General features: G+C 44.3%; 1 long non-coding RNA gene across 1 annotated transcript; it reads right to left on the minus strand.

Annotated features, from left to right (window-relative positions):
* Positions 1-3474: 3474 nt before the first annotated feature.
* Positions 3475-5569, minus strand: LOC115599379. The gene is made up of 4 exons (XR_003988370.1): positions 5451-5569; positions 4753-4903; positions 4406-4569; positions 3475-3785 (listed from the first exon to the last, which is right to left on the minus strand). It is a non-coding gene; the product is annotated as an uncharacterized LOC115599379 (long non-coding RNA).
* Between the last annotated feature and the right edge of the window lie 4592 nt (positions 5570-10161).

The raw sequence follows: 10161 nt of genomic DNA on the forward strand, positions 1-10161 counted from the left end.
CCCGGGCAACAGGACAATAGCGCTAATAATGAGAATTAATAATTCATTTATCACTTTACTCTCAGTGAATAATCTCCAGTAATCCTGTACAATTTGCTGCTTCAGTGAATACTCTGATAGTAAACAGAGCCGGTAGAATTAAGTCACAGGAGTGAAAACCGCATGTAAAAGGAGCAAGAAAAATGGTTAAAACTAATTAATAATAAAAAAAAATAATCCAAGGAACATTTGTGCATAATTGTTTGCAGTATTTGCCCAGTTCTAGTAATGGCCTGGATAAAGCAAACATATGGGAAGGCAGGTAAGAATAGAGGAGCTGCTCAGTCTCTCACAGAGCTCTTGCTGGAGAGCCAAACCTCCAGTGCTGGAAGCTCAGCCCACTGCTGTCTCCCTATTACCGATGGAATCTCTCTCAGATTCCACTGGAATTACATTGTATTATTTGTGGCCCATTGTTTACGTGCATGCTCACATTATCCCTCACTGATGCGTAAGTTAGCCTTCAAAATGCTGAGAAAATTAAAGCTTCAGAGAATTTATCTCCCCTGTTATTGACATTCTGCCAGTAGCAAAGCACTTACGTTCTCTACAGAGAAACTAATGGCACTGACAAAAAACACTGAACTTCTGTTCTCATCTAAATACTTAGATAAAAGATGGCATTTCTTTAGTGAGAGGCATTATTTGGTGATAGCAAACTGTTATCTGTTTTCCCCTTTGTGAGTTCCAGGATATTTGTTAGTTTTTTCTTTTTTTCCGGCCAGCTTTCTGAAACCTGATTTGGCAGATGTTATTGACTCATGCTTTGCTCTCATGTATCTTTTTCCACAGAAGTACTAACGCATTTAACTTCCATTTAGGCCACTGATTACCATTACTTTCAACTAGAAATAACATGTCTGGATACCTGGGCAGATCCAAGTCTCCACGCTGATCTTTCCAGCCCCCTGGCTGCTGCCCAGCTCTGCAAGACAGCATTGCCCCTCAGCGCTGAGAGTGCTGGAACCATCAACCCCACATCTTGGATGTGATTTGTAAATCCTCCAAGCAAATACTTTTGGAGAGATGGAGCACAGCCAAACCTGGATCCAGCCTTTATCCAAGAAATGGGTCTGGACTTGAGGTGAGACTTTATTTTATGTTAAACGCGGTCTTAGAGGCTTAGATTTTCAAGGCATGACAAGAGTAAATAATCTAATTCTTGTCAGAGGCTTAAAGCTTCTTTGAATAGAACAAGCACAAAAGATGTTTTTTTTATGAACATCCAGACTGTGACTTGGAGTTTATAATCACAGGGTTAGGTCTGTTTGTATCTGTCTCTTCCATTGTGCACTGAGATGAAAGCCACATTTTGGGGTAAAGCCTTTTTGGCATTTTTTTTCTCCTTGCCTTCTCCCTGTCAGCAATGTGCCCTTTCTTCCTGTGGAGATCAGAAGCTCCCTGGGAGCACAGCTTTGAGATGGGGAAGCAGGGGTGATTCTCTCCATACAGTGCAAACGAATAAGAGTTCTATGAAGCAAATTCTGTGCCAGGGGGAAAAGCAGATGGTTCTCTCCAGATGACCAGTGGTTCTGCTGGTGGTTAAACTGGGGGACTGCCAAACGAGGTCCAGGCTGTCTTCCTCAGCTACAGTACCAGAGGGCAGTGGGGCAACTTTTGTGCATAGTGGTGGGCTTCTCAAGCATATTAATTAGTAGAAATGATGGAGACAAGTCTCTTCAAAATAGACCATTATTAACTGAAGTGCCAATAGTAATAACCTTCAGAAGGAGCATGCAGCAGCTGCTGAATTAGACTGATGGTTTGCTGTCAGCAGCCCTGCTGGAGCTGACCAGGAAGCTGACCCTTTGAGGAAGGTGATTCCTATCCATCCATTCATCCATCCATGCCTCCCTTCTCACCTCAGCTCCTCACCAGCTGTTTGGTTGTTCTCCCGACCTGCAGACCCCAGTGCACCCTCTGCCCAGTCACCAGCAAACTTCCATCTTACAGGAGTGTCCTGAGACTTCGCTAATTCCTCTGAAGTACTTTGAAACCCCTGGATGACAAGCAGGCTAAAATATTACTAGTCTCCGGGGAGCTTTCCCCTTCTACAAGGAACGTGGGTTTTTATTTAGTGAGCAGTGCTGCCTGAGAACTGTCCTGGCAGTGATTAGTTCTGAGGCAAAGAAGCAACATATTCACAAGGAGCTGCTGAATTTTAAATAGACTCCAGCTTATCATTGAAATACAGTGATGGAGCAAACAATCCTTGTTGCCCCACTGCAGCAAGCCTGGCCTAAGACTCAGCCTCCAGAAATTGCCATAAATCTTAGTGCAGAAGAAGCACACACAGAAATACCAGTGCAAAGTGAACGACTTCAAGAGCTCCCACCTCTTTTTCCCCAGGCAAAACCATACAGAGACAGGTAAGTGTCTAAGTCTGTAGGGATGTGCCTTTGCATCTCAAAGCTGGGCAGAGGGAGGTCTGGGTCAGTTCAGAAAAGCCAGTAAACAACATCACCATAATGCAGATTACAAAAATGTACCAGTTTTCTATCATTTCTTGTGTTGCCCATAGGAGTGAGTGTTTTCTGGTGTGTGAGCAGGGTGCAGAACTGAACCCTCTTCCTTTTTAAAAAATGCTTTAGAAGAACAGAAATATTTTCAGGGGTTCATGGGACTGATACCCTAATAGTGCCTCTGAGCACAGCACATGCTGCGCAGAAGCCAAGTAACCCTCCAGGAATTCTTCCTATTAAAATAATTGCTAGGGCAGAGGAATACTGCAAACAGCTGTGCTTCATCCCATAAACATATTCTCCCTCCCTTTGGAGCCTCAGCTTCCAACTTACGCCAGAGCCTGTCAGCTGCAGGAACAGTGGAACACGGTCCCTTTGCAGAAACAAAATTATTACCATTGAATAAACATGTTGTGCACAGATCTGAACTATCCAGCGAGAGCTGCACACGCAGCACAGGAAAGAGTGCCAGTGTTTCACACCCAAAGGAGCTGAAACCACAATGCATCTGCCTCACACAGGCTGGCAGTGGAGCTGCGTGTGCCAGCAGCCGAGCAACACCCTGGGATGGTTCAGCTCTGAGGCTACAAACCAGCTTGGGGCATCTGCTGGGGTGGACGAACCCCCCCTTTCTGTCCCCAGCCCTCACTGTCCCTCCGTGTTCCCTCCCTTCATGCTGCTTGCTGCAAGAGCAGACCCCGTTGTATTTGGAAAATATTGTTAATGGAGAGTTACAGTTCAAGGCGTTTGACTGGCACATCCAGCTAACTGGTAGCAAACACATATTGTAAAACTACTGTGCTGAGGCCACCTTCCTAATGAATGCAAAGTGGAGCAATCAATCAGAGCCCTGAGAGCAGTCAGCACTCAGCTCCCTGCATCTGCAAAGGCAAATTGAATGAACAATAACGAGTGTTATCTAATTAGTCCCCACAGCTGCAGTGTTACAACCCCATACAGGACATACCTTGTTGAATTTCATGGTATGTATAACAGAGTGTCTTAAATTCAGATGATTGAGCTTCACCATGTGCAGGCCCAGTACCAGGCAGACAGGGAGGTTCCTGGTGCTAAATGCATCACCCCAGCAGATGCCTCTGGCAAACCAATGCTGGGAGTTCCAGCAACAAGCAGCTGAGTGCAAGCCAGCCAGTGTGGGGGGTGGGTCCTGGGGGTCACAGCACCCCTAACACTCCTCAGAATAATACTAGTCTCCTGCTGTCATCATGCAGGTTTTCTTTCACATCATCCAGTAATCTTTGTGTCCCTCAGCATGATGCAATGCTAGAAAGCAAATGAATAATGAATTGGGGTTGGCAGCTGAAAACTCATCAATCATCATCATCATCATCATCATCATCATCATATTTCAGTCACTGGTGACTCAGTCCCATCCATGTCCACAGTGACTTGGTTACTGGACACTGTTGGAGTATCCCTCACCTTTAGGCTCCCAGTAACAATCCCATGGAAACAGGTATGTTCCAGCAGCCAGGTCAGCCTTCCTACACCAACAGTGATTTAAAACCTGAATATTGTGCCCCAGGCTCCTCCTACCTACCACCATCCAAGCACATGGAGGTACTCAGGCCCCACATCCATTGTCTGGCTTTCACTGTACCTGCACAGAGACTAGAAACCCGTTTCGCAGCAGTTTTGAACACAGAGGAGAACACCAGGTCCAGATTTATCCCCTAGATAATTCTATTCAAAACAATGTCAGCAATTTGGCTAAAGAAGCTTTTCAGGCAATTCTTGGACCTTCATCAACTTCACGTTTAACACTGTCTGTTCTTCCTGCAGAATCTGTGGTGAAGCTGCAGGAGATGGTGTTTAAATATTGATGTTTTAGCAGCTTATGGTTTTAATGCATTTTAAATTATGCACATTTTTATTGTACTCACAGGTTCATCATCAAATCAGTTTCTTCCAGCTGCACAGTAGGGGGTTCAGTAGCTCTGTATCGATTCCTTCCTCCATCTTTACATCCGTGTGACTGGATGCATCACAGTGCCTTGGCAAGGTAAACAAATCCACAGGCCTTTATTTGAGCACTGCTGGTTAGTAGCTGTAAATGTGTAATGAACAACTCAGTATCCTTGGAATTAGATCTTCTTAACAATCATTAATTTCCTCCCTTGCCATTTTAATAAACCTCTTGGTAGCAGGCCAGAGTCAATTATACTTGTGCTTGGAAAATTATAAAACACGTAGAAAAAAGTGTGTTGCCAGAAATGAGAGAAAATTTTACCTAAGACTGTGGCACATGTGGGACTCAACAGCTGGGAAGCCAGTGTTTTCTTTAGATCTGGTGAACGGGCTCTGCATCCTCCAGTGGGACTTCTGCAAAGTGCAGTGAGAAGTTGTATGTGCACCAAGTGCTACTATTGCATGGGCTCTTCCTATAAGAAAATCATTAATAAAAGATCCATCCATTCTTGTCCAGGCACTTCTCATGCCAGCTCACACAAGATGCATTTTTTGAATGAGGCTGTGAGTTTCTAGGATGCAACATGGGTTTTACAGCAGAGCTGCTGGCATTAGAGAGGAGAATGGTAATATAAACTGTAAAAATAACAGATGGAAGGCAGATATCATAAAATGGAAGCACAGGCAAATTATAAAACCATTCAAACTCTTAATGCAGATAAAACAAGGAAACAAAACACATCTGAAATCACAAAGACTGGGTTGTTTGTTAGTGGTGTTTGCAGCAGAGGCATTCAAGTTCAGAAGACCTGAAGGAAAAGCAGTGATGTGTGTTGCAGGCAGAACATCTGCTGTGACACCCTCATTTGCTGGTGAAAATAATTTTCAGCATAGAAGCTTAAAGCTGGTGCTTTTTCTCAGCCCACACTGTTAATGTTCAGCTTGTGCCAGTGCAATTACTTCATTATCATAATAAAATAACATCTAAATAAATTAAGAAATGCAAAAGGAAAGAGAGACCTCAAACACCTGGAGGGCAGCTGAGTCTGGAGGTGGGAACAGAATGCTGTGCTGGGTGATGGGCTCTGGGTGCATCCTGACCCCTGCCACAGGGATGGAGGAGGCTGGAGGCTGCCAGCACCATGGAGTTCCTGGTAAGATGATTTAAAAGATTCAAACAAAAGATGAGGCACACCAGAGCATCCAAAATCATCTAGGCAGTACCCGGCCTCCAGCAGAAACTGGACAAACACCAAATGATCCATACCTACAAATAAAGCTCCCAGTTTCTAGTAATTAGCAGATTAGAGACTTCCTGAGCCAGAAGTTGCATTGGGACCAAGGGGCTTAATAGCCACAGAAAGGTTTCTCCTCTGAATTAATTGAATCCTTTTTTGAACCCATTTATCCTTCTGGCCATCATGCATCTCAGAGTTTAATTACCCAGTGCCTGATAATTTAACTGTGTGCCCCTTGTACTGAGACATTCCTAGTCTCATCTTCTTCACACCATTTATCCAAAAGCTCACTCCAGGTTTCTCCAGCATCTGATGCCTATTAAGACCCAGCCACTGCAGACACTGGGCTGGGACTGTGCTCTCTATCAGAGCATAAAGAAGGGTGGAAGAAGACCTGAGTGTGTTCTCAAATCTCTATCCAGGTGGTAAACAAAGACCCTTAAGTGAATTTCTGTTTTTGAGTCTTGGTATTTTTAAACCAATCTTCTGGTTTTGGCAGGGGAGAGGAAGGGTTCACTGAAATGTTGTGTATTCAGAGCTAGGGAAGGCAAAGCACCACATGGGCTCTGCAGAGCTTTCCTGGTGAGAGACCACCCTGTGCTGGTGTGGGACTGCTGAGTTTTGGGGGAGAGGGGAAACAGCAGACAGCTTGGCACCTTGACGTATTTTTAGGTACCCTTGCATTGTAGAATTGACTCTTTGTTCGCAAAGATTGGCATTATTACTCTAAATTTCATAGTTCTTCCCAATGCAGAGCTCAGTTCAGAATCACAGCATTTGGAATATTGCTGAGAAGCATTTGGATCATTACAGCAGAGCTGGGTGTTATAGCTAGCCATTATGTTTTATTCTGCAATGGGTGCAATTAGAGATACAGCTTCGAAGTAAAATGTGGGAAAATATGACTGCTGGCAGGGCAAAAGGGAAGAGAGAAAGAAATATTGCCTAGAAGCTGATTCTGCATCAATGGGAACCAAAAAGTTCACGTCTGGTTCAGTTTTCAGTGACCTTGTTGTATGTACAGTTTTCTGTATTTTATGCTGAAAAATCCAAGCAAGAGAAGCCATTGGCCTCTCTGAAATGTGGGGTTTGTGTTGGATTTGTTTGTTCATTAGTGTTGGGTTTTTCTTTTGGTTGGCATTGTAATCCTTATCAGAAATCTATCGTTTTCTGTGGTTCTGAAAATGTTGCTGTGTATTTTACATTTAAATAGCTATGAGGCCTCCTTGAACTAAGTCTATTCCAGTTGGCTTTGCACACTGATGATTAAAGAACATGTTTAATTTTTTTTGTCTCATTCTGAGCAATGTGTAATTAGATTTACTTTTTTATTGCCTTTCATATCCATCATGATTTGTGTCAGCAGAATGGTTATACAGACAGCCAGCTTATTATCAGCTTTAAGTGAAGAAACAGAACACAAGAATGGCTGCTAAAAAAAGGAAAAGGTAATTAATGCTGGGTGCCAGAATATAAATGAAAGTTGACATTTTCACTTTGTAAATCCAAATTAACCCCCATATTCATGTTATCATGTGCAGGAGGGATGCTGCTCCTCTCCCCTGCTGCTGTTTGTCCCATCGTGTGCAGTGATGCCCGGCATTTATTCCACTGCTGGTGGAGCAGTGGGATGGGATGGGGACACGGGAATTGCTGCCAAGCTCCTACATCCAGATCCAAGCTGCTTACCCTGAGCTGTGGTGAGCCTATGGTGAAAGCTTTGCCCAATGGGGAACTTGAGTGATTACTTTTCCAGGGCACTTTGCTATCCACCTCCCCATTTCCACCCCCCCTCCCCCCATCTTAATTTTCTCACTCTAATGTGATATGTCTGCAAAGTAATTAGGCTTAGTTATTTGATGTATAAAGTGGGAGTGGGAGGGAGGGTCAGGGATGACAGATTTAAATGAATTGGGAATCTTTAAGTGAAGAGAGAAGAGGACTGGGGGGAGCCATGATAACTCTTAACAAATACTTAGAGGGACATAATAAAGAGGACAGGGACCAATTACTCTCATTAGTCACTGTGAGCTGAACGACAAGTAGTGCCTTATGTTGCAAAAGGGAAATGTAGATCACGATGGAGAAGTCTGAAGAACAACAGCACAAGCAGAGCTGCCGTGGGAGGGAGTTGCTCCTGCCTGGGTGTGACCGATGCCTGAAGCCCCTTTCCCAGGCTGAGGCTTGGCAGGTCACCCCTCTGGGCTCTGGGGGGGTCTCCTGATTTGGTTTAACCCACTCATATCCACAGAAAAAGGATCCCCTGGGCAGGAGGTTATTTTATCAATGGATATTTCTTATTCTCTTGTGTGTCTGGTGTTGAAGGCACAGCTCTTGTTACATCCATTCAACAGAAGGAGATGATAAAAACCAAAGGGGAAAGGCAGGAAAACATAATTTAAGAAATAAATGCAAAGTTATGATGCCTCTGTCTGCCTGAGAAAGAGAGATTTTTATGCAGTTTTTGGCATTTACAAATCCTTTGTGAAAAGGTCACTCTGTACTTGGAATCTTATTAATACAGAAGAATGGCCCAGAAAATGTCATGTCTTTTTACCATGGTATTTACACAGAAAGGAGCGACTCAGCACACCCCATCTCCCCAGCATTAACGAGCCCAGGGACATGGTCCAGCTGCAGGGATAAGTGGGTTTGGCAGCCCCCAGCCAGCCCTGTGAGGAGACAATCCCATCCCTGCCACAAAGACAAGGGCACAGCTAGAGGTGACGAGAATGCTGATGGCCAGGGTCTGGGGGACATCTCCAAACCCACCGAAGCAGCAGAGCCTGGCCCCTCGTGCTGGGTAATACACACACACAGGGACAAACATGTACACACTCTCTATATGTATGTATACGTAGTATAAATACACACAAACTGTATAAATACACACACACTCACCCTGACTCTCTCTGCATTTCTATGATATATATGTGTGTATGCACTATATAATACATTTTACACATTATATCTAGTATATATAACACTATAAACAATATACACAGGATATGTATCAGATACAATCACACAATACTTACTTAAATATGCACACAATATAGTGTATATATACTGTAAGTACGCAAACACACAAACTATTTATATCCTTACACTCTTTTTTCTGCCCCTGTACACATTACATACACTGCACTCTGGCCACAAGACCCGTCCAGCACTAGAGCTACTGAACTGAAGCACCCCTCTCAGCTAGCAAGAAAATAACTTTTGGTGGGGGAAAAAAAGCCTCATTTTTAGCAAACTTTGAATTACAACAGCATCAGCAGTGAAAAATCCTCACTACACAGCCCAGGGCCATACAGACAGCTTCAGGGACTGGGGAGCATCGCCTCCAGCACCAGAGAGGTTTGGGGGTCAGGTGGGGGTTTTGAGTGCCCTCTGAGGGGCACTGAGGGGCTGTGGTGGGGTCTGCCACAGTGAGCAGGCTCTGGCACCAAAAGGGGAGAAATGTAGGAGCAAATGGCTGCCCCCGAGCAGACCAAAGCAGCCGGCACTCGCAGCACCGCTCTGCTTCCCTTTGGCTGCACCACTTATGAAGTAAAACTCCCTCTTATTTTGTGTAGCCTAACTCATGTTTTTTAAACACTTGGGCCCATCAGTGCCAAGGAGCAAATATGATGAGAAAGGCATAGATTCCTCTGCCAATTTAGCTTCCTCTATTTTAAATTATTGCCCCGGATGACCTTTTACCCAAGTAGAAGTGTAGGGCTCCTTTAGAAACAATATCTTGCTAATTGTACTAGAGTCATTTTGCTGCAAAAAGCATCTTATTTCATAATGATGTGAATGGTGAGGTATAATGAATGCCTGCCTGGGGAAATTAAAGTAATCAATTGCCAAGGCCAACACATTTTAGAATGAGTATGGGGAAAACAGTGTAGATAAGGGCTTTTAAGCCTCAGGGTGGAAAATACAGACATAATTCTTTGACCAGCTTTAAAACATGAACAAATGTAATTTCCTCATCAGCTAAATAAAAAAGAAAAAAACAGGCTCTGTGGAGCAGGGACTTTACCCTCTCACCTCCCACAGCCATCCCTGCCAGGACCTTGGGGTCCCAAGCTGAGGGGCTGCCTTCCTCTGACCCTGGCCAGCCCTGCTCCCCCCTCCAAGCCCCCACTAATTTCACATTCCCCTCACATCCCCTGTTCTTTCTTTCACAAAGCCACTTTGTCTTTTACTCCTGGTGACAGGTCACCACAACCTGAGCACCAGGCTGAAGCAGTGATTTAGTACTCCTGGACCTGTGCAGCTCTATAAAAAGAGACATTTCTGCTTTTTTTTGTCTCACACTGACAATTACAGATAGTTGACCATTTTTTTTACAAGCTTCAGCTTGCAGTGTTCTCATTCCTGACAGCTCCACAAGTTAACAAATTGCAGGTGGGCTCCATGTCTGCAGAGGAAGCTCTTTTCCTTTGCCCAGCACGGCCTTGGTTGTAGAGCCCTGCAAACGGGGAAAAATCCCTCCAGCTGCC

Source organism: Calypte anna, chromosome 19, assembly GCF_003957555.1.
Source record: "Calypte anna isolate BGI_N300 chromosome 19, bCalAnn1_v1.p, whole genome shotgun sequence".
NCBI classification, from domain to species: Eukaryota; Metazoa; Chordata; class Aves; order Apodiformes; family Trochilidae; genus Calypte; species Calypte anna.